The sequence below is a fragment of the Frieseomelitta varia genome, unplaced genomic scaffold (genome assembly GCF_011392965.1).
Source record: "Frieseomelitta varia isolate USP_RPSP 00005682 unplaced genomic scaffold, Fvar_1.2 scaffold_443, whole genome shotgun sequence".
NCBI lineage: Eukaryota > Metazoa > Arthropoda > Insecta > Hymenoptera > Apidae > Frieseomelitta > Frieseomelitta varia.
Genome location: NW_025110194.1, coordinates 830,466 through 851,526, shown reverse-complemented (window position 1 = coordinate 851,526; position 21,061 = coordinate 830,466). Strand labels below are relative to the sequence as shown.

At 41.6% G+C, this 21,061-nt stretch overlaps 1 long non-coding RNA gene across 1 annotated transcript in view; it reads left to right on the top strand.

Moving 5' to 3' along the window:
- Positions 1-202: 202 nt before the first annotated feature.
- Positions 203-21,061, top strand: part of LOC122532245 — a 170,121-nt gene continuing 149,262 nt past the window's right edge. Inside the window, exon 1 of the long non-coding RNA XR_006307473.1 lies at positions 203-254. This is a non-coding gene — a long non-coding RNA (uncharacterized LOC122532245). The remainder of the gene's footprint in view (positions 255-21,061) is intronic.

The following is a 21,061-nucleotide window of genomic DNA, read 5'->3' as shown; positions in this document are numbered from 1 at the left end:
ATCGAAAAATCGATTTATGACGTACCCCAGCAAACTATCACTGGATCAATTGATATTGATTTACGGTTGGCCAAACCACTAAACCGCGAGATTAGGGTCGTGACCAAGCAATAATATTAAAATCGTCAATATTATGTTCGTCACATTCGTCAAAACTCGTAATTTTTCCCAGGTTTGCCGATTTCAAGAGTAGCAATGTTCTTTGTTTCAGATTTCCACTCGGCGGGGAACGGGGAGAGCGCGAGATTCTCGAGGTAAAATCGAGGAAACATTAACGAGTCTGCGTGCTTACGTAACTTAGTAACAGCGTTTTCGAGGAAATGTGCCGCGACTCGATTTAGATGTACGATTATTCTTCCGATCATTCTCTGATAGAGAGCGATCGTTACGCGCTTCTTCTCCTCGCTTGTGACGCGCGCCGTTCTGAGCGTCTCCACGCTCAGATTTTCCAGCTTCGAAGCGACTTTATCCGTAATTAGAGAAAAGAGCCGCGGTCGTTCTACCTCTCAGTGTGTGCGCGTATGCGTATGCGTGTATGTGTGTGTGTGTGTGGACCAGCGAAGAAATTAATTTTTCGTCGGTCCATCCAGCGAGTAATGCTAATTATTCACAGTCGAAGGTACAAGAAATTAAACGGCTGCGAGCCCGTTGAAGTAACTCCGCGGTTTTTAAAATAGAAAAAGGAAAAAAAAAAAAAAGAAACGAAACGAAGAAAAAGAGCGGAAAAGCGGTAAAATGTAGTAGACGAAAAAGGAGGCCAAAGAGAAGAGAGAGAGGGAGAATAAGGGAAACGAGAATGAAAATCTCCGATCCGAAAGAGCTTTTTATTTAGCTCGTTAATTGTAGTTGAAGCGAATTTTCCGCGGATTCTGCCCGCGCTCACGGCGGTGCAGAAATTTATTAATTTTTAATAGAGCCTAGCTGGCAAATCAGAAAAACCAACCCCTCTTCCCTGTTCCTTTGAAGGTTTTTTCATCCATTTCATAGCTCGAATCTTGCTCTCGTTGCGTTCGGGACAAAGCCACGAAGTTTCGCCAGGCCGCTGCGAGTAGAATTTAAAAAAATCGTCGACTCGACTCGACCCGACGAACGAGGGTTCGACGCCGTGAAACCGTGACCGTGTTTTCACGGGAAGCATCTCGCGGAACCGATTCGTCGGTGGCGAGGGCCTCGAATTCTAAAATGCGCCCTCTCGCCTAATTGTTCGCCGTTCTCGTCTAATTGTTTGGTAAAAATGTCAGCGTCGCGCTGCGCTCGCGCGGCCATTCGACCGGACCCGGCAACGAACCCATTCAGATTGCTCGGTCATCGCTGCAAATACTTTTGTTGCCTTCCGCCGCGATACGCCGACAGACGCGTCCCCTACCTTCCTCTCTCACTCGACGGAAATTTACCGATCGAACGGTGCCCATTGTTCCGTTCCCTGCAATTCCGTTTTTCCCTATCGTATTTCTTTTTTCCTTTTATTTTATTTTATTTTTTTTATTTTTTTTTTTTTTCATTATCACAGGATGCTTGAAAATGTTGGCACGGTCGGTACTCGTGGTACTCGTAGTCGGGACGAGCGAAAAAAAAAAAAAAGTTCTCGATGAATGTAGATCAGAAAAGGAAGCTAATTAATAATGACGAGACTTGACGATTCTGTCACTAATGAGATGTCATCCTTTGACTGCGTGTCCTCGTCACTTTTGCACGTTTTCTCACAAATACACGCACGCGCTATATTTGACTATTTAAATTCTTTCGATTGGTTCCGGATATCAATCGAATCTATTATGCCATTACCTGCAGGTTTAGAAAAATCTAGCAACTCTGAAACTAATAATATTTTGACTCGTGTTGATATTGTTAAGATTTTTTGCCTGTTCCGTGAAATTTGGCACCTACATTTTTCAAATGCCCATTTTCCACAATTCTAATCATTGGAATTATCTTTGTTCGAAAGACAGATAATAAAATTCTTGTTCAGAAGAATTTATTATTCTGCATCGAAATATATTTGAATAACAGCAACTGCTCGCCCGTTTTTTCATGCTGGCAAATAGCTTCGCTATACTTCACCACGCGATTGCTATTCGCCTCAAATATAAGCGCGCGAATCAGATTCGTGTTGCTTGATCCAGACCCAAGCCGAAACAAATCCCATATGTTAAATATTTAAGTTTAAGTACTGAATTTGTATAAAAGTTGAATTATACAGAAATGAAGAAACATTCAAAAAATATGGATGACTTGCGAGTTTATATGCGTATCTAGACAAATTTGCGCTATCTTGAATTGAACGCTATATCTGCAAAATATCTTTTATCGACTTGGATTATTAACATGTTCAATTTACATTTTTTTTTTTTTTTTCAAAGACTCTAGATTTTCGACATCGAGACGATTATTTTCTATTTTTCCAATTCGACAGAGGGACGATATTTCTCCCACGATGAGAAATTATTGAAACAAACAATCTTTCCTAGTTTTTTTACAAAAATTCGAGGCAAGACCGGCTACAGGCATTAATCGTTAATTCTTTCGCTCGTAACGTCATGGCTACAGCCATTTCCATTTGTTGCACACTTTCAGTTGCGCAGCGAGCCGTGTTAAAAAACGAAACGTCGATTCGCAGATTTGCGACGCAAGTGCCGTGAAAACACTCTTTCTCGCTTAAGAAAATCGCTCGCTTGCTTTTGTCTCTTGCCCGCTACCGGCAAAAAGTCCGCGAGAATATTGTTCATCTCGGTGCGGCTAATTGCTTCGTTTGTAACTCGCGTCGCGACAGCGCGGAGCGAAATTTTCGAATAAAACCGTCCGTCTGTCTAGCTGCCTGGCTGGAGAAATAAGACACTCGAGCTTCAATCCGTTCCGGCTTACAAGAACTGCGATGTTTCCGCTCCCTTTATTAAATCGCCTTTCCCCGCTGGAAAAACTCGCCGAGGAACCCGGCGAACCAGGCTATCGCGCGTCCTGTTTCGTGAATTTGCTCCGTGAAACTGACAAAGAGAGAGAGAGAGAGAGAGAGAGACCAGAGCGGAGGCTGAGCGTGAAACACATTCGCGCACAGAAACACGGAAACACAGAGAAAAAGAGAGAGAGAGAGAGTGGCTCGTTCCGTTTTCTGAGCTCCTCTCGCGTTTTCCGGCCGGAAGGATCCGCCGAATCGTCGTTTCGCAGAGCGTTATCATACAACACCGGGGGCCGAGCCTTGAAGTTTTAATGAATCGAAAGAAAAAGTTCCACGCTCGGGCACAAGCGGCCGGGGCAAGGTTAATTTCATCCCCGTTGAAAGTTGGGGTGTAGAAGGGGTGGCGGAAGGGAGGAAAAAGTGATGTAACGTCTTGAAGCGTTTAATCGCGCGGCCGCTATTTGCCTCGGCCGCGTTTCTTCCTTTTATTTTGGATTACTTTGAGACTTGAGTAATCCCCTTGAAGCGGCCTCTCCCTCGTTGCCGGCTTCCGGCAACAAAAATAGCCCATTTATTTTCCGAATTTAGCGAACCAGCTTCCCTCGCCAGATTCTCTACGTGTATATGTACGGATACGTGAGCGGGATATTGAATGATAGAAGACGGCTCTCCCAGAATTACGATAGACGAAGATACCGCGGTGCTTTATGGAAATTGAAAAATTTTCTTACGGGATAATGTCGGGATATCGAGAGTGCGGGAAAAGTGTGAAAGTGGGAGGGAGAGAGATCTTCAAGACAGAGTTTTAGCAACAGGCTTTCTCCCGTTCGTTCATCGATAATTTTCCTTCAGCGTTAACTTTGTAACGTACGACTCGGGATAATCACATTGGCTAACACGTTCGTCGAACGCTTATAACTCCGGCTGGAAAAACTTGGACAACGACTCTCTTCCCCCTTCCGCGAGGCAGTGAATTAGCATCGGGAAGCTTTCACGACGCGTAAAGATAAAGTACGATACATCTGGTTTCCCGATTTTCCATCGTCCTGAACTTTGAACTTTCTACACCTGGCTCGAGTAACCGTACACTGCTCAAAGATTAGGGGATATTTCAAAATAAAAATGAAGCGATAAAAAAAAGAAGCGTTTGATTTTTTTTTTATTAAAGCAAGATGTTCTTTTTTTTATCGCTTCATATTCATTTTGAAATATCCCCTAACTTTTGTGAACAGTATATTCCCTTTCCATTTCGTCTGCGAGCAAGCAAGACCGCGTAATCAACGAGAACGAGTGCAAGATGATCGCGCAGCAGGCGGAGAAAAAACGGTCGAAACTTCGTCGCGGATTAAGAAACTTTGTCTCCCCGTTTGTCCAGAAGCTGCCGATAGAGATAGAACCGTGGAACTTCTCTCGGAGTCGCCAAGTTCTCGTCCAAGGCGACAGACGGTCGCGATCGAGCGGCTCGAACGACTCGCGCCGTTTATGGAAATAAATTTAGATAGAACGAAACGGGAACGCGCGCGCTGCGTATTTGGCATTCGGTTGTGCGCGCCAGTTGGAGCGGAAGTTGCGCGGGAGTTGCACCAACGCCGCGCGAATTCCTCTCGAATTGGCGAACACGCGGCGACGAAGCCGCGGTGTGGCGTGCACGCGTTCGTGATTTATGGAACGCGCTGTAATTGACTTTCATTACGATGCAAATTGTACTGGTCACGACATACCAACGCAAAATACCTGTCTAATTCTTACGAGGAATCTCGTTCTTGTATATATATGTATATATATGTTTCTTCCTCTGCTTTTTTTTCTTCTTCTTCTTGCTCTTGTTTGTTGCTCGAGAGCCGCTGTCGAGTACGTATAAAATAATTACACGCAAAGTGATTCGAGCAACCGGACCGCGCGTGTAAGTGCCTCGGGGGACTTTGATTGATTCGCGTGTATACCTTGCGCGTGAGAGAGCGTCTCGTCTCGTTGCGAAGCTCCGACAGGTCTTCAAGTTCATCGACTTGAATAGAAGTGTGCGAAGAAATTCGAAATACGTCCGTCTGGAAGTCAAAAATTATTCGTCCACTGATTTTTACCAATCGTCGAGATGAATATTCTCGATGGGAAAGAATTTACGGTATTTCCAACGTTTACTTTTGCGATCGATGGCAAATCCTTGCGGTTTTTTCTAAGTAAACAACACGAAGCTTTTTCATATTTTGTTCAACAGTGCACGGACCATTTTGATCCGCTACTTTTTATCATCTTTCTGGCAGCTCTATCCTCAAAAGAGTCTCAATCTTTCGCAGCAGAAAACTGACCCAAATATCGTCTGATATCGTTATTAGAATCAAAGATATTGCTTGGTTTGGAACAAATAGTTTTTTCGCAAAATATACATTATTAAACTCGCCGCCAAAAGGACACTAATTTAATCAATGTACACAAAAATTGTATCTTCAATAATTCTATCTATCTATCCTCAACTTTGAGGGTAGTTTTTACCCTTTCGACATCAACGATTGTCGATGAAAAAATACGGGTCAAATATTTCTTTTTTTTTTTCGTAAACTACATTTATGTCAAATTTGTTAATCAGTGATTAACATTTCGATACGTTCGTTCTGAAGAGAGCCTGCAACGTCTACAACCAACTGTCGTAAAAAGAAAAGCGCGGGCTTATTAGCTAACCTAATATATACGTATATCACTCGAACGAAATGATTCACCTTGTCACGATCACTTGCACGACTTAATCCAGATTCTGCGATAAGTGCATTTCATCAGAGGAATTGCTGCCGCTCGTTTTCGTTCGTAGGAAAACAAAGGCGTTGTCGATAAGCCTCCTCAAGCGCCATAGCGTGTAAGCCGATTGTATTTTTGCTCGTTTGAGAAAATTTTCAACCGCCTGTCATAGCCGAAGTGTATTGACTTCGCGTCTTTCAGAGACATCATCAGACATTCTCAAATTGTAATATCCAATTTTTTTAAATTTTTATTATAAACTGATACAATTACAACCTGATTAAATAAAATATATTCCACCACATAAAGGAGTAATCAAACATTCTCAAATTGTAGTACGTATAAACCTAATCAAACATTCTCAAATTATAGTATGTATAAACTCAATCAGTTTCAAACATATTGAAGTAAAATATATTCCCAAATACAATTACAACCTGATTAAATAAAATATATTCCATCACATAAAGGAATAATCAAATATTCTCAAATTGTAATATGTATAAACCCAATCAAACATTCTCAAATTGTAGTACGTATAAACCCAATCAGTTTCAAACATATTGAAGCAAAATATATTCTCAAACAACCACAAAAAGGAATAATCAAACATTCCCAAATTGTAATATCCAATATTTGTTTTATTTCTATCACAAACTAATGCAATTACATTCTAATCAGTTACATGTTGAAGTAATATAAGTAAATATATTCTCAAACAACCACAAAAAGGAATAATCAAACATTCCCAAATTGTAATATCCAATATTTGTTTTATTTCTATCACAAATTAATGCAATTACATTCTAATCAGTTACGAACATGTTGAAGTAAAATATGTTCTCAAACAACCACAAAAAGGAATAATCAAACATTCTCAAATTGTAATATCCAATTTTTTTTTTTATTTCTATCATAAATTAATACAATTACAACCCAATTAGTTACAAACATATTGAAATAAAATATATTCCTAAACAACCAAGAAAAGGAATAATCAAACATTCTCAAATTGTATTAGCCAATATTTTTTTTATTTCTATCACAAACTAATGCAATTACATTCTAATCAGTTACAAACATATCGAAGTAAAATATATTCCCAAACAACCACAAAAAGGAATGATCAAACATTCTCAAATTGTAATATCCAATTTTTTTTTATTTCTATCACAAACTAATGCAATTACATTCTAATCAGTTACGAACATGTTGAAGTAAAATATGTTCTCAAACAACCACAAAAAGGAATAATCAAACATTCTCAAATTGTAATATCCAATTTTTTATTTTTTATTTCTATCATAAATTAATACAATTACAACCCAATCAGTTACAAACATATTGAAATAAAATATATTCCTAAACAACCAAGAAAAGGAATAATCAGACATTCTCAAATTGTATTATTCAATATTTTTTTTTATTTCTATCACAAACTAATGCAATTACATTCTAATCAGTTACAAACATATTGAAGTAAAATATATTCCCAAACAACCACGAATAGGAATAACTCGCGGCAACGTTTGGCCAGCGGAATGTCTGCTTCCTCGCTTTTTGGATTAACTTCTGCTCTAGCACGAGCAAGGCGAGACTCGCGGAAAACCGGGAAACGGATTCTTGCAAGCCTTTGAACGCGCTTAGATATTTTACACCGGCTTGGAAACACTCTTTGGGAACGGTAATTGAACGTTATAGTTGTTTTTCCGTCTTCTTTTTTTCTTTTGTTCTTTTACGGAGATTAACACGACGACGACGGCGGCGGCGGCGACGACGACGACGGCGGAAGAACATCAGCTCGCTGTAGTTCCGTAGTTTAAACGAGCCTTGTACATCCTCCATGTTTCTACGCTGATTAAGCAATTTTATTCATGCTGGCGGTTTATTATTTTTACGAGCAACGCGAAGCCGGTATTTCCTCTAATGAGCTGAGGTGTATTAAATATCTCTGGACATGAATCATGCAATGTTAAGAACGAAGCGCAGTTGGAATTGTACGGAATTTTAGAACAATTTCGGGGCGCATTGTACACGTATGTACGTATACGCGGGCGAAGAATCGTAAACTACATTTATCTGCGAAGCGCTGCAAGTGTACGGTCGGTATTTATTCAGAAATAACGCGTTTGTTGTTTGAGATATTAATATTAATGCAGACACTGATTACACCTACGTGACCCGTATTAAATCAGATACACAAGCGCCGTTGAACAAGTTCTTCACATCGAGGTTCCACTTATTTTTCTGAGCTAATGTACAAATATTCGCTACTCTTATCCAGATATATGTATTTATACTCTGCGCAGAGAGAGAATAATTTATATACGGTGAGTAAAAACTAGTTTGTAACTTCTAGGGTGGATAGTACCGGCCAAAACATGGAAAAATGTTCTAACAAACGTGGGTCGAAAAATTAATAAATATAGTTACAAAGTTATAAACGATTTTTCGTTTCGGACTTTTTTCGTTTCGAGAGCTATCATATTGTATACGAGTAGTGGTTTGCCTATATTTCTTCTTTTTCCGATTGCAGCAGCTTCTCTACGTGTCCTTCCATTTCTATGCAATTTCTTTAATTCACATTTATAAAATATTCTTAAATATTGCTATATATTTTTTATAGTAATATTTATATGTAGTAATATTTATAATTAATAATAATTTTTTATAGTAATATTTATATGTATTTTAGATTTTTAACTATTATTTATTTTACACTTATATCAAGGAATATACTCTTTCAAAGATTTCCAGACGTGTTCCAACTTTTTCACAAGCATTTCAATCGAAACAAAAAATCGTTTGCAACTTTGAAACTTTTCACTTTTCGACCCACATTTATCAAGACTTTTCGGCGAGTATTATCCCAGAAGTTGCGAACCCCCTTTTTTCCATTCTCCCTGTACAAGAAAAATTAGAAAATCCAGTCTTTGACAGATGGATTGCCAACGAAATATCAGCAGCGCTGAAACAACGCCGAAGCGGATCGTGTTAACTAATATCGAGGAGAGCGGGCAATTTTTAATTCGATGCCGCGCGTTGGATTTTAGTTTCGATGATAAAGAGCGTTTTATCTGCTCCGGTAGCTTTGGAAGCTGGACGAAATTCTACGAGCCCCTCCGGCCCGAGGTCTCTAGATTTTCTTTTCTTTGCTACGAGGTCGTGGCACGTGACCCAGCTGAAAATGAACTCGCCCGTGGAAAAATATCCGCGAGCTGCCTAGAGCGTTTCCTTAGTAAGCCCTGAGCGTCGTGTTCCCGCTCTGCTCTTTGTCCGCTCTCTGATCCTGCCGATACAATTAAGGAAACGCGATAGATCCGCCGGCAGGTCGAGAGAAATAAACTCTTTGAGAGTAAATCGGCCAGGGATCAGAGACGTAGCAACGAGTTTCTTATCGCTCGTTCTCGAGGAACGCCGATATCGTTCCAATTAACCATGATTTCCGACTTGATCACATGTATGTGTGTGCGCGCGCGCGTCTCGCACGCGAGAGTGAATCGTTCTTGGTAATTGCGATAATTTTATTAACATCGTGCAAGGGGGGATTTTTTAGTGATAGTGAAAATGCAAAAGAAGCGTACTGAATCTCGTTCTATCGTTGAGCTTTGGCAATTTCTCTGCAGACTAGCTGAGATTCCACTTCCACTGTGCGTACAGCGACAGAACATAATCCGCTGTTCGTCATCCGATTTGCCATGAATTTTTATGCATTCTTATTGATCAACTCGTTCTGAAGATCCGAAAAAGTAAATAAAAAAATTGTATAATTTGAGCGAGTCGTGACAGTATCGTAGCGAGTTGTAGAGGTTTTATGGTTTTGTCGTAGCTGTGATGAACTTCTATTTTAATAAACGTTTAATTTATTTCACATAGGTAAAGTAACCTATTATTTTATCCTACAAAACTGAGATTGAACTAAACGGATTCCTACAGTGTTCCTATAGTGTTCGTGGGTTAGAAATCTGAATTCGTTTCTAACAGCGAGAAATTTGGTATTTTTGGCCGTCGAACAAGCTACAGAACAAGCTTTGTTACACTCTGGAAATTGTTCCATATCCATTAGGCATCGTAAATGTACGTCAAACCTATGCTCGAGCGCTATATCGTTCGATCCATTGGTCGCAGACGCAGACGTTAGCGTTTCCAATGCTATCAAATTCGAAGACATTTGATGACTGTAACGCGTTTGTTCATCCCACTGACGAACCTATATGGTGCGTTCGTGATTGCAAGTGATAGTCTCTCTGACGCCACTAAATCCTCAAACGTTTGACGACCGAGGGTGATACAGAGTTCCAGGTACTGGGATGTCGGCCCGAGCCGCGCTGGTATCCTGATATTGGCCGGTGCAACGTTCCTTGCCCGCTAATTTAATGAGAAAATTCAAAGACGTTCCGCGGTTAATAGCACGACCCTTCGTTAATAGCATTACCTGCGCTCTTGTGCTCGAGAATTATGCGTTTTCTCTCCCGATAAATGGAAATGTGGATGCTGCATAGTCGGAAAAGAAGGTTTTAAAAGTGAGAAGAGAAACACGTTTGATCGACGAATGTTTTTAGACTGATTATATATTTTATTCTACAAGTTATCCATACGAGTTCCTTTCGCTCTTAAAAAGAAAAGAAAAAAAAAAACGTAAAAAATGAGTCAAAAAATAAGTCAAGAATGTAAAGATAAAAATAATATATTCTGATGTAATTTCTAAGAAGCTGCAAAAGTTGAATCGTTAAATTGAGTTGGTTGTTGCGTCGTTAAACGGAATTCGGAGTTAATGTTCATTTTGACACTGGATCTCGTTTTACAACTTCTTCTCGTCATTTTATCAAAATTCTTTCGCTGTAATATTTCTTTGGGTTTTCGTTAAAGTGTTTTTTTCTTTTTTTGTCGAGGTTGTCGTGTCTTTCGTCAGCTGAAAAGTGTGTGTGATAATCAAAATAGTGTATCATAATTAAATTCGTCAGTTCATCCAGATAGGCACAGTATTTGTCTGAATTTGCTGTCCGATTACCCAGGGAAGCAACTCGAGAAACAAACCTCCTTGATAATTCCATCAAAGAGAGGGCAAAACTTCGCGAGGGTAGATTGTCCGTGATTTAGCTTGTTCTTCTCTTCTGGCCCAAGTTCGTTCTCTTTGCGGATTGTTATACAAAATCCGCTTTTCGTCTTTTCGATTATCAAACGTTCCAGCAGCGGTTCGTTTGCATTGCGAGCAAACGAACGTACGAATTGTTTGTCCCAAAACTGCAAGTATGTTCTCAGTTTTAAGTATATTTAATTATAACCCAGGCAAAGCAAATAAAAAAATTTATTACTTCTCAATAAATTCTATTCAGTGGTATACCGACGAGTTCAAAAGATAAAGAAAACGACAAATTATTACATGTAGGGTTCTTGTCACTCGTTATGGTCCGCGAATCAGTTGCCCACCGCAAATGGTTAAATATTCGTATACGGTTAATCATAAAATATTTAAGACTCCGGACATTTCTCAAACCCATTCGTTCATTAAATCTCGAAACGTATCGTCGTCCATCTCAGATCGAAATGTCCGGAAACGAAGCTTGCGAGATGAACCTCGCAATGGTTTGTCCATAGAGAAAATACGGAATCGCGTCGTTGATTTCTTAATAGAACCATCGAACTTCAACGCTATCGACTGATACATTTGTTACTGGAGGAGTGACGTTGCTCTTTCTGAATACACGAGTACGTTTCTATTCACGTACGTTACACGTAACGCGACTTACGTTCTACTACTTTCCCGCGTCTGTATCGTTGCCGGCAATCAACACCGTCGAGCTATCGATATTCATCGACAGGTAATATCACCGTTATCGGTATCATCGCGCAGTCACGAGAAGAAACGAGGAACCTAGATACGGCACAGTGGCAGATGCGGTAACTGGTTCGCATCGCCTTCGTTTTATCCGATGAATATTTGATCGTTTGCATCAGACTGTACAGTACCGCGTGTATGCACTGCGGAAATAAGTCAGACGTTCCGGCATATAAGCTTGCAGAGACGAAGAACGGTTCCTCGACGGTTTATGCACACACACACACACATACACAGAGAAAGAGAGAGAGAGAGAGAGAGAGAGAGAGAGAGAGAGAGAGAGAGAGAGAGAGAGAGAGAATCCGCCGAGAATTCTCCGCGAGCGTAGTTGATTATTTGCGAGCGAACGTAGCTCACTCCGGATAAGTGCGTATCCGTGTGAAACGATGTATCCTTTCTCGCGGTTATAAGGTATGCAATCAATGCGCGTCAGCCATTCAGCTTGCCTCGCGCAGCTCCTCTAGGAAATCCGCTTGAAAATTGGCACGGATTTCACGCGCGGATCGCATTACTCACGACACGAGCCGAGACGAGCGCTTTCGAATATTTCTTTGTCCAACTGACTGACTTTTCGACGTGCTCAATTCTTTGAAAATTCCTTTGGCCTGACGACTATTTTTCACCCGGTTGCCCCGGTCGTCGTCGCTCGGGAATCGGTATTAATTTTCACTTCACGCCGTGTAATAATTTCTCGCTTTCATCCGGACGGTATTCGAAAATTTCATCGTCGATTAATGTGCGTGTGTGTGTGTGTGTATGTGTGTGTACATACATTACGACGACTGAACAATTGAACCTCCGGATCGACTTATACCGACGAATCAATGCGATGAAAATTCGAAGCAACCCGCGACAAAACATCCAGCGAGGAACCGTAAATTTCACGGCTCGCCCGGCCATTTATAATTCTCGCGAGCCTGTTATTTTTCGCGACAATTCCACCCGCTGGAATACAAAACTCGCGGCGTCTTCAACTTTGAACCGCCGGTGTTCCCGAACAAAGCATCGTCCGCCCGCTAATGTACAATAATTCATCGTGACTTGCCTTGTCGTGGTTGCTTCGCAAGTTTCAACGCGAAACGTAGCCACGCGACAAAAACGCGGCAACTTTGCAAGGAAGAGGCCCTGCCACTCCGGTGATAGGTGTCGCCGAAAAGTTTCCTCGGCAATAAGGACGTTGAAATTTTCCTCTACCTTTCGGATTCCTTTGTTGCCCCGATGAGAGAATGAGAAATTTCAGAATTTCATTGTGACGGCTGAAAAGGGATCGAGTTAGCTTGCTTGCTTGCTTGCTTGCTTGCTTGCTTAGCTTACTTGCGTAGTCCGTGCATTCGCGACAAACTGGGTTGAAACTGTAGTTTTCCACTTCGATTTTCGTCATTTCATCACGAATACAAGACGAATACAAGCGCACGGGCTCGTGGCTGTACAGGATGAGAAGAAAAGTTGAATAGATGAATTCTACATTTTCGATTTGATGGAAATACGTGCAAAGAACCTGTCGCAAAACTTGGCTCTGACCTTGAATTTCAATTTTTCCACTGTGTTCTACTTCTTCACGAAGGTGAAACATTTCTAAAGAACCATAGGTCGCAACCTAATAGTTCTCTTGAAAAATGGCAAAAAACACTGCGGACGCGTGCGTCCTAACAGCGACTTTATGGTTCTGAACATTATTTCCAACAATGTTGACAGTTTTATCATTTGATTGTTTTTGACTACTTATTCACACTGTTGCTACAACTATGATAAATCAAATGTTAGTGAAGCCTAATACGAAAATTACGTAATAGATATCCACGCGTCCGCAACCATAAAGTCGCTGTTAGGACGCGTCGATCGGATGAAATTGCTAATTTCAAATATACTTTGATTTACTAAGCAGTTGTTTGTTAACTGACATTCTCACTGTTACATGGAACTCGAGTTGTTTAGAGCTTCAAGGCTTAATTTTAACCGTTAACAGTTTTGTTTGTTTGACGATGAATATTCTCGTCACGTGGCGGAGAAAAATTTCCATTTGCTAGTAAAAGTAAAATTCCGATAAAACCAACAATATATATTTCAACACATTTTTCGAATACTTTAGGACAAGAAAGAAAAAGAAAAAAATTGTAATTATGTATGATTTTTGTAATTTTATAATTTCCTACGTTTATAATTTCCTACGATTAATTTTATATTTTAATAACGGAATAATACAGCTTTATAATGAAATACGATTTAAATAAAAACAATGAAGAAAATGTTGTCGCTTCATCGTAATTTACAATGCAAATGCACTTACTGGTCACAGTTTAAGAATAATTTATCACACAAGCGGACGTTCTCAAAGCGAAATATAATAAAAGACTCGGTTGAAAATTTTCTAAGATTTTTAAAACTATTATCATACAAAGCTCAAGTTTTTGAAGCCTCGAGACTCTCTCTTCTCAAAGTGCTTAAAGGTTAAAGTATCATCGGTATATGCGAAGGTCTTTTTCACGGTCTTCGAGTTTGAGAGTTCGAGAGAGCTTTCACAGGGCTGAAGGTTCGAACTTGAGAGAGCGAGAGAGCTCTAGCAACTCACACTCGAACCGCGGCTCTAGCTTTCATAGCTCGAGGCTCGCCACTTATTTTTGCAACGTCGATTCCCGCGAATTTGGATCTCTCTCGAGCGTTCACACTTGGCTGGATAATCGAATTACTCGAGAACTCGGGTGCAATACTTTCGAGCAACGTATAGGCTTACAGAAACCGTACAACGGAGACGAACGACTTTCATTTCTGCCGGGTGTTTCGCCTTTTTGTTCCTTCGACGTCGAGCCACGAGAATCGCTTGAGAAAAGTTCGGGACGAGAATACGAAAGGAGACGCGGTTTCGCTGCGCCAGTTTGCGACGACACGAGCTCGCTGGCCGGTGTTGCTAAAATTAGGATATTCGAGCTGGACCGCTCGCAATTGCAAACAAACCGTGGCGAATTACTCGCGTGAACGAGCCGGTGAGAAACGGAGAATTCGTTGATTTCTGCATAATGCACATTCGAACGGGCAATTGGAAAGTGTTAATTGCTGTTCGACCGGATTTCCAGCGATAACGTTGCCCGGGTTATCATTTAGCGAGCCCGTTCCAATTATTCCTGGCGATTTCCCTTCCTCTCCCACCCGGGAACTGCCGAAATCGATCGTGTTTTTTCAATTTACACGCCACTTTTACGAGAATTCCCGATCGCACACGATTTTCACGGGCATTTCTCTCCACCTTTCTTTCGGCTCGATATCCTCCTCGAGTGTTTAAGCCTCGAGAGGAGGAACAAAAGGCTCGCCGTTCGATTGCCAAAAGTCCATTGTCCATTGCGCCTTCTCCTATTCAACTTACCTCTCGCTAATTATCTGCCTCTCTCTCTCTTTCTCTAATTATCCGAAAACTGTCGATTCGCGAGTCCTGGAAACTTTCGACTTCCAGGTCGTTAAACTCGCCTTTTATCAGGGGTGGCTTTGGTCCGAGGAGGAGCGGCACGGCGTCGCCGTCATCCCCTCGTTTCGCGGTCGGCTTTTCTTTCCTTGAGAGACGGGCCGAGACAGCCAAGGAACGACGCGACTGGCGGCCGGGCGGACGTCTTATGAATATTGACGATCGAGGGGGTCGCCGATTCATATTCTTGTTTCTAATCGAGACTCTCCATTTTTCATCCCCTATCAACGGGAACAAAAAAACCTCTCTCTCTCTCTTTTCCTCTCTCCTCGCTCGGAGGACGAAGCTTACCGCCTCGAAGCACAATACACACCCTGGCAACTCGTCCTCTATTTAAAAGGCTCGCCCTTTCCCTAACGATCAGACGCATCAGCCTATCAGCCGCCAATAATCGCCAGGCCATACACGCGCGATCCTCCGCTACTTCCGCTACTTTCTCCCCTCCGAACCCGTGGCTTCAGTAACCTTTATCCCGCGCGAGCTGTTCGATCGACTTTCTTTCGGCTCGTCGTGTACGCGTACGAGCGTGTGTGTGTGTGTGTGTGTACACGAAGAATACCCTCGAACACACACACGTTACTCGCCGCGGCTTGCTTCCAGCATCTTTATCATCCTTGTCGTCCTGTTCGGTGACACGTGCGATAACCCGCTGTCGTATCGTTTCTGTTTCCGTGCGGATAGAACTCGATCAAAGAAGGAAGCCAACCCTCCTGCTCGCTCGTCGGCGGAAAGAATCGGCCAGGTATTCCCGATTGTGAGAAAGCTGGAACCGCGATACAGCTACGTCGTCTTTCTTTCGTCGGCGTCGTTTCTGTTTGCGCGTCGCATCGATCCATCCTCGCTGACCATTAGCGAGCCGAATGATTAATGACACGTGCATTCGCGGCGAGAGAGAAAGATCGGCGCCACCGATCCAGCCAAAATGTTCCCACGGACAACGAAACTCGTTCGATTATTCTTGTTTGAAGTCGTTGGTGGTAATCGACGCATCGGCGAGGAACTTTCGCAGATGCGCCGATACGTCGTGCCGTGATCTATGGCACGCCGGATCGTTCAGATCGGTCCGAGATTCTGTCGACAGAAATATGTAATCGGATCGTTTTCGCAGGAAATTAGATTCTTAGTCTGACGGCATTGTCCGAGTTATCCACCGAGGAGTGGAATCCTTTTGTAATATCAGCGCGCACTATGGGAGAATTTTCCTATAAGGAAAATCAACGTCATTCGTATTTAAACCGACGTTCTCGAGCGAACGGTCCGAATGTCGCGGTGCTTTTCAACTCGAGGGAGTTTTTTGAATTGCAGTTCAGTGAACGGGGCAAGTTCGAGCAGGACTCGATTCACGAGCGTCGAATTTGAAAATCTTCGAAGCGAAATGTCGTCGAGTCCAGGCTCGCGTGTCGCCTCGTTCCGAGTTTAAAAAGAACGAAACTTCGTAACTGATCAAGCCGGCGTGGAATTGCCGTTTTGTTGGACCGATATCGAGCACGCGATTTCTAGATTTGTTTATCTTAAACAGAGTGCTGCGACGCAATAAATCTTTACGGTGATGGATACGTCGTGATAAAAAAAAATGGCCGCGATATTGCTATATCGAGGGTTGAGGCCAAATTACGCCATTATTCTTACCGATATTTTGTTAGTTTAAAAAGACGCGCTGATGATCCAGTTCCCATAATATCTCGTATTTCATTTACAGATCAAATACAGTGAATAGCACAATTGTACGAATGACAATGAAAAATTATCAAACTTCTTCCCCACACTCACTCAATTTGTCAGTTGCCTCACTATAAAAATTAGTTTCCACTTTGTTCATTCTTTGCCACAACAGACCATACAAATTAATTTCCCTGTCTATCTTAGCGTAACTTTAGCAGTTACAGTTTATACGTATATATGTGTATGTATCTAACGCGAGTATTGTGTCAATGCAGTGGAGGGGATAACAACAAGGAGTGGGGGCAAGCTAGCCGCCAGTCAGCCACCTCTGATTTAAGCTGAATCAATTTTCATTGATATAACTTTGTTTGAAAAAGCAACTTTTACAGTGTTGAATCTTACATTTCGAAACAATGATACAACGATGACTCGCATCTCTGTAAGAACAGGAATCAAATCCGAAACTTTCGAGTGTCTGATATGAATAATAAGAAACATTTTTCTAAATCAGAACAAGTTACAGCGAAGAGCATAATTCCAATGACAATGGAAAGTTGTTGATAATTTTTGTAAAAAGAAATGAAGCTTCTACTTTGCATAGTCGTGAGTTCTTTTTTTCCGAAGATAACTTTCACATCATGTGGAAGGCGAGAAAGTTCAAACGCGTGTAAAAATTTAAAAAATTTTTCTCGTAACTAGATCCATCGTCTAGCTTTTCAAAGATTGAGGTCTTCTCTTTCCAAAATTGTCCAAAACTTATACGGGTTTTTTTTCCATTATTTTATATTGAAAGCGAATATTGGGATACGACAAAAGTTCAAGAAATCCTAATCGCAATGTTCCAAGTTCAATGTAATGGTGAAAAAGAAATCGTACAATTTTAAGAGCCCATTAAAGAGAAAACTTTGATCTTCAAGACCACGATCAATTTTGTTATAAAAGAATTTTTCAACACGTTTGTACGTGTTTCAATTTTGACAATTTTCTTACTTTCCCACCCGATACGTGATATTGAAACGAATTTTTCATTTCTCGTTGCTATAAATCGCATCTGTACGAAATGTGAATTGATTATTTGCTGCGGAATGGCAGGTAATTGAACGTTGGTTTCTAATTAACATGATTGCCAAATTAAATGGAGGCTTATTCCTTTGACACGTTCGTATGTCGAGTTGATTGAATTGTTTGACTCTGCTTATGGTACGTAATAAATTACTCGTGTTTGACACAGATGGGATAATAGACAAAAAATTGGGATTCGAAAATTTGTTATTCGAACAGAATTATTTCGAGCAACGTGGAAATTTTTGCAGCGTCTCAAGGAAACTGCGTGTCAGTATTTATGAGCTCACCGAGCAATAAGGGAGAAACACCGTGCTCCTTTAAAAGAGAGCGCCTCGAACATAATACCGACTGCGAAATTCACGAAGAATGTCGCCAGGGCTTTGCTATTTCTCGTTAATTCTTTTTACTAACGGGGAATTCCTTTCAGGAATTTCCAGGTAAGTCATTCCAGGGGATCAGGGAGCATATCTGAGGATGACTGGCTTTGTGGAGCCAGTTATACGCGATCAAATAAGAAGTTGCTTCACGTCGAATATTTCCAGAACATTTTTCTCTTTTCTCCTTTTCTGAGAAATCAGCCTTCATCCTATTTCGTATTGCAATATCCCTACCAATTAGTTTCAGTGATTGCGAAACGTGATTGCGAAACACGGGCAAGATCCGCCGAAAAATTATATTCTGCAACGCGTCTAATAAACGAGTTCCTCGTTAGGCTTCGTATTCATACCGACAGACGCTTGATCGACAGACGCTTTATCTCGATCACTCGCCGACAGCGAAGATCAGTTCCGATTTTGTATGGCCCGCGCGACGCACGACACACCTCTCTGCCGGATTATCGAATGACTTCGCTGACCTGGATCCTTTGTGGCGTCGAATTTTCTCGATTCGAGAATAAAGAGACTCACTAAAGGTTCTCGACGAGAACTCTCTGGATCGTGATTATCGTTGGATTTCGTCCTCTCTGTTCGATCAAAGGAGTTTCGAGACATCGTACGTATGCAACAAAATACGACGTTCTTGTTCTTGGCGGAGTGATCGTCGTTGCCCAGGATGAACGTGATGCAAACGCGAGACGTTCTAATATTCCTCTGATTCCGCGTGGCATTTTTTCGCTCGACAGTGTCAAACAGATGTACGGCTTCGCGTTGCACGAGAAATGGCAGCTCGATCGTTAAGCTGCAAATGGCAATAGGAAGGTGTTTACGAGCGGGGATTAAAAGTAAAACGAAACGAACGGGGCGAAATATTAATCCCGATGTACGTTCGACTACGTTGTTTGCGAGCTAATTTCCCAGTCATCGGGACAAATCGTAAGCCGCGTTACGAACGCGTTTATTGGAAATTGCGCGAGTTAATTACGTTCTTTTCTGCCGCGTGTTTTAAACAACCGGCCTGCTGCCGACAGTAATAAATTGCTGATTTTCGTAAAACTCTCCTCGAACTGGGGGAGCGTAGGTGGCCCCCTCCACCGTGTTGTTCATCGATTGGCCACGACACTCGGAAAAGAAAATAAGCGTTGCACGGATATTTATAATATAGCGGCGACAGGTACTTGTACGTGATATAATAACGACCGTTGCTCGCTTCGTGCGGTTCGAGCAGAGTACGAAGTGTTATTGTCGATATTAGCGCGCCTCGTCGATAGCCGCCATTTTAATTTGTGCTGGCGTTTGAAATCATCGGCGAACGAAATGTCGCGTGAAAGCTGAAACGGCGCGTCGTGTCGTTAAATCGGTGATCTCTGCGTGTGAAAGAACCGCTTTCGATGAAATAACGCGTATCATTCGGTTCGTATTAATAGTTGGACGCAACACACGCGACCGGCAACGTGTGTTTAATTTCCCGCGCGCAACGAGCGGGCGTCGCGCGGATTTTAAACGACGCGGTTCGCCCCCTATTGTCGATGACAAATTATTGTTTTATCCAGCGCCGCACGGTCTGCGACCGTGATAATTACTCGCGTTGATAGTTCATTAAACAGCGGCGGCCCGTTTCATTCGATTTCGTTTTAACGTCGTCGTGCGGCGAGAGGAAAAAAAAGAAAAACGAGAAAAAGAAAGAGTGAGATAAAGGAAAAATCAATACGGAATTCGGGGTATTCCCTCTCGTTGAATCGCGTTGTTTCGTAGAGGAAAAAAAGAAGAAAAAAAAAAAAAGGAAAAAAGGAAGAGGAGGAAAGGTCGCTTTAATTAAAATTAATTAAAAGTCATATGGGGCAAAATATTTCAATTTCGCGAGGTATTCGAAAGCTCTGGCGGGCACGGATATTGTTTCAATTCGAGCCGGTGAAACTTGCCGGCGGAACTTTCTAAAAAATACATCATACGTCGCGTGGACATCGATGCTCGCTGAAATTAATGCGAAAATATCGTCGGTTAATTGTTATCCTCTCAGACCCTCTACGAGCCGATCGAGAGAGAGAGAATATAACAAAAGGAGAAAAAGCACTCGTCGGTATATATTTTTCACGGTACGTCGTCGTAGAAAGTTCAAATAAACGTATCCGCTCCGTGTTAATATCCGTCAGTTTTATTTAACATCGAGGATTTGCTGGACAACACCGAGCTTTGGAAAAAAATCGTCACTTTACACGGAGAATGCACCGATTGGAAGAGAGAGAGAGAGAGAGAGAGAGAGGGGGAAAGTGAGTGGTTCTTTTGAAAAGCCTGGAATCGAGGTTAACGATACAAGTTAGGTGTATATATCGGCCACTGGTATCGAATGCATTAGAGAAATGATCGGCCGTGTGACTCGCGAATCTCCATTACCGTGGAAACGCGCAGATTCCGCGGGAACCTTAAGCGTATTGGACGGTGATATAACGAGACAGGTTTTCCATCTTTTCGAACGGGTGGAGCTTTGGCGAAACATTGCTCTGCGATTTATCGTTGTTCCCTTTATCGTTGGCTCCTCTACTGTTGTCACCGCTGTTTCTTTTTTCTTCTTCTTCTTTTTTTTTTTTTTTTTTTTTTTTTTTTTTTTTTTTTTTGGCAATTCGTAGAGCGAAGAAATATATCTTATACGCGGGAATTTCCATTCGAACGCCATTGTGATCGCTTGCCGAGCAATTTCATTTCGTTCAGTGAAAAAAAAAAAACAGACGAAAAATTGTTTCAACATGCGTGTTACAAGAGAAATCATAATTTCGACGTGACGAAATGTTTTCGTTATGAACAATTTTATTGAACGCCACGCTAATTTCGCTAACATTGTCTGCTCCAAGATATGAATTTGTTATTATACAATATAAATTGAGGTATATAAACATATTTAATGGATTTATTTTACTAGCCGCTGAAACGCGTTTCCTTCGATTTTCACTTACTTTTTACGACACAGTGAAATTGAGGATTGTATTTCTTCGCGTAAAACCTATAGAGAAAATTATACCGTGAAATGAAAAGAATGGTAGGAC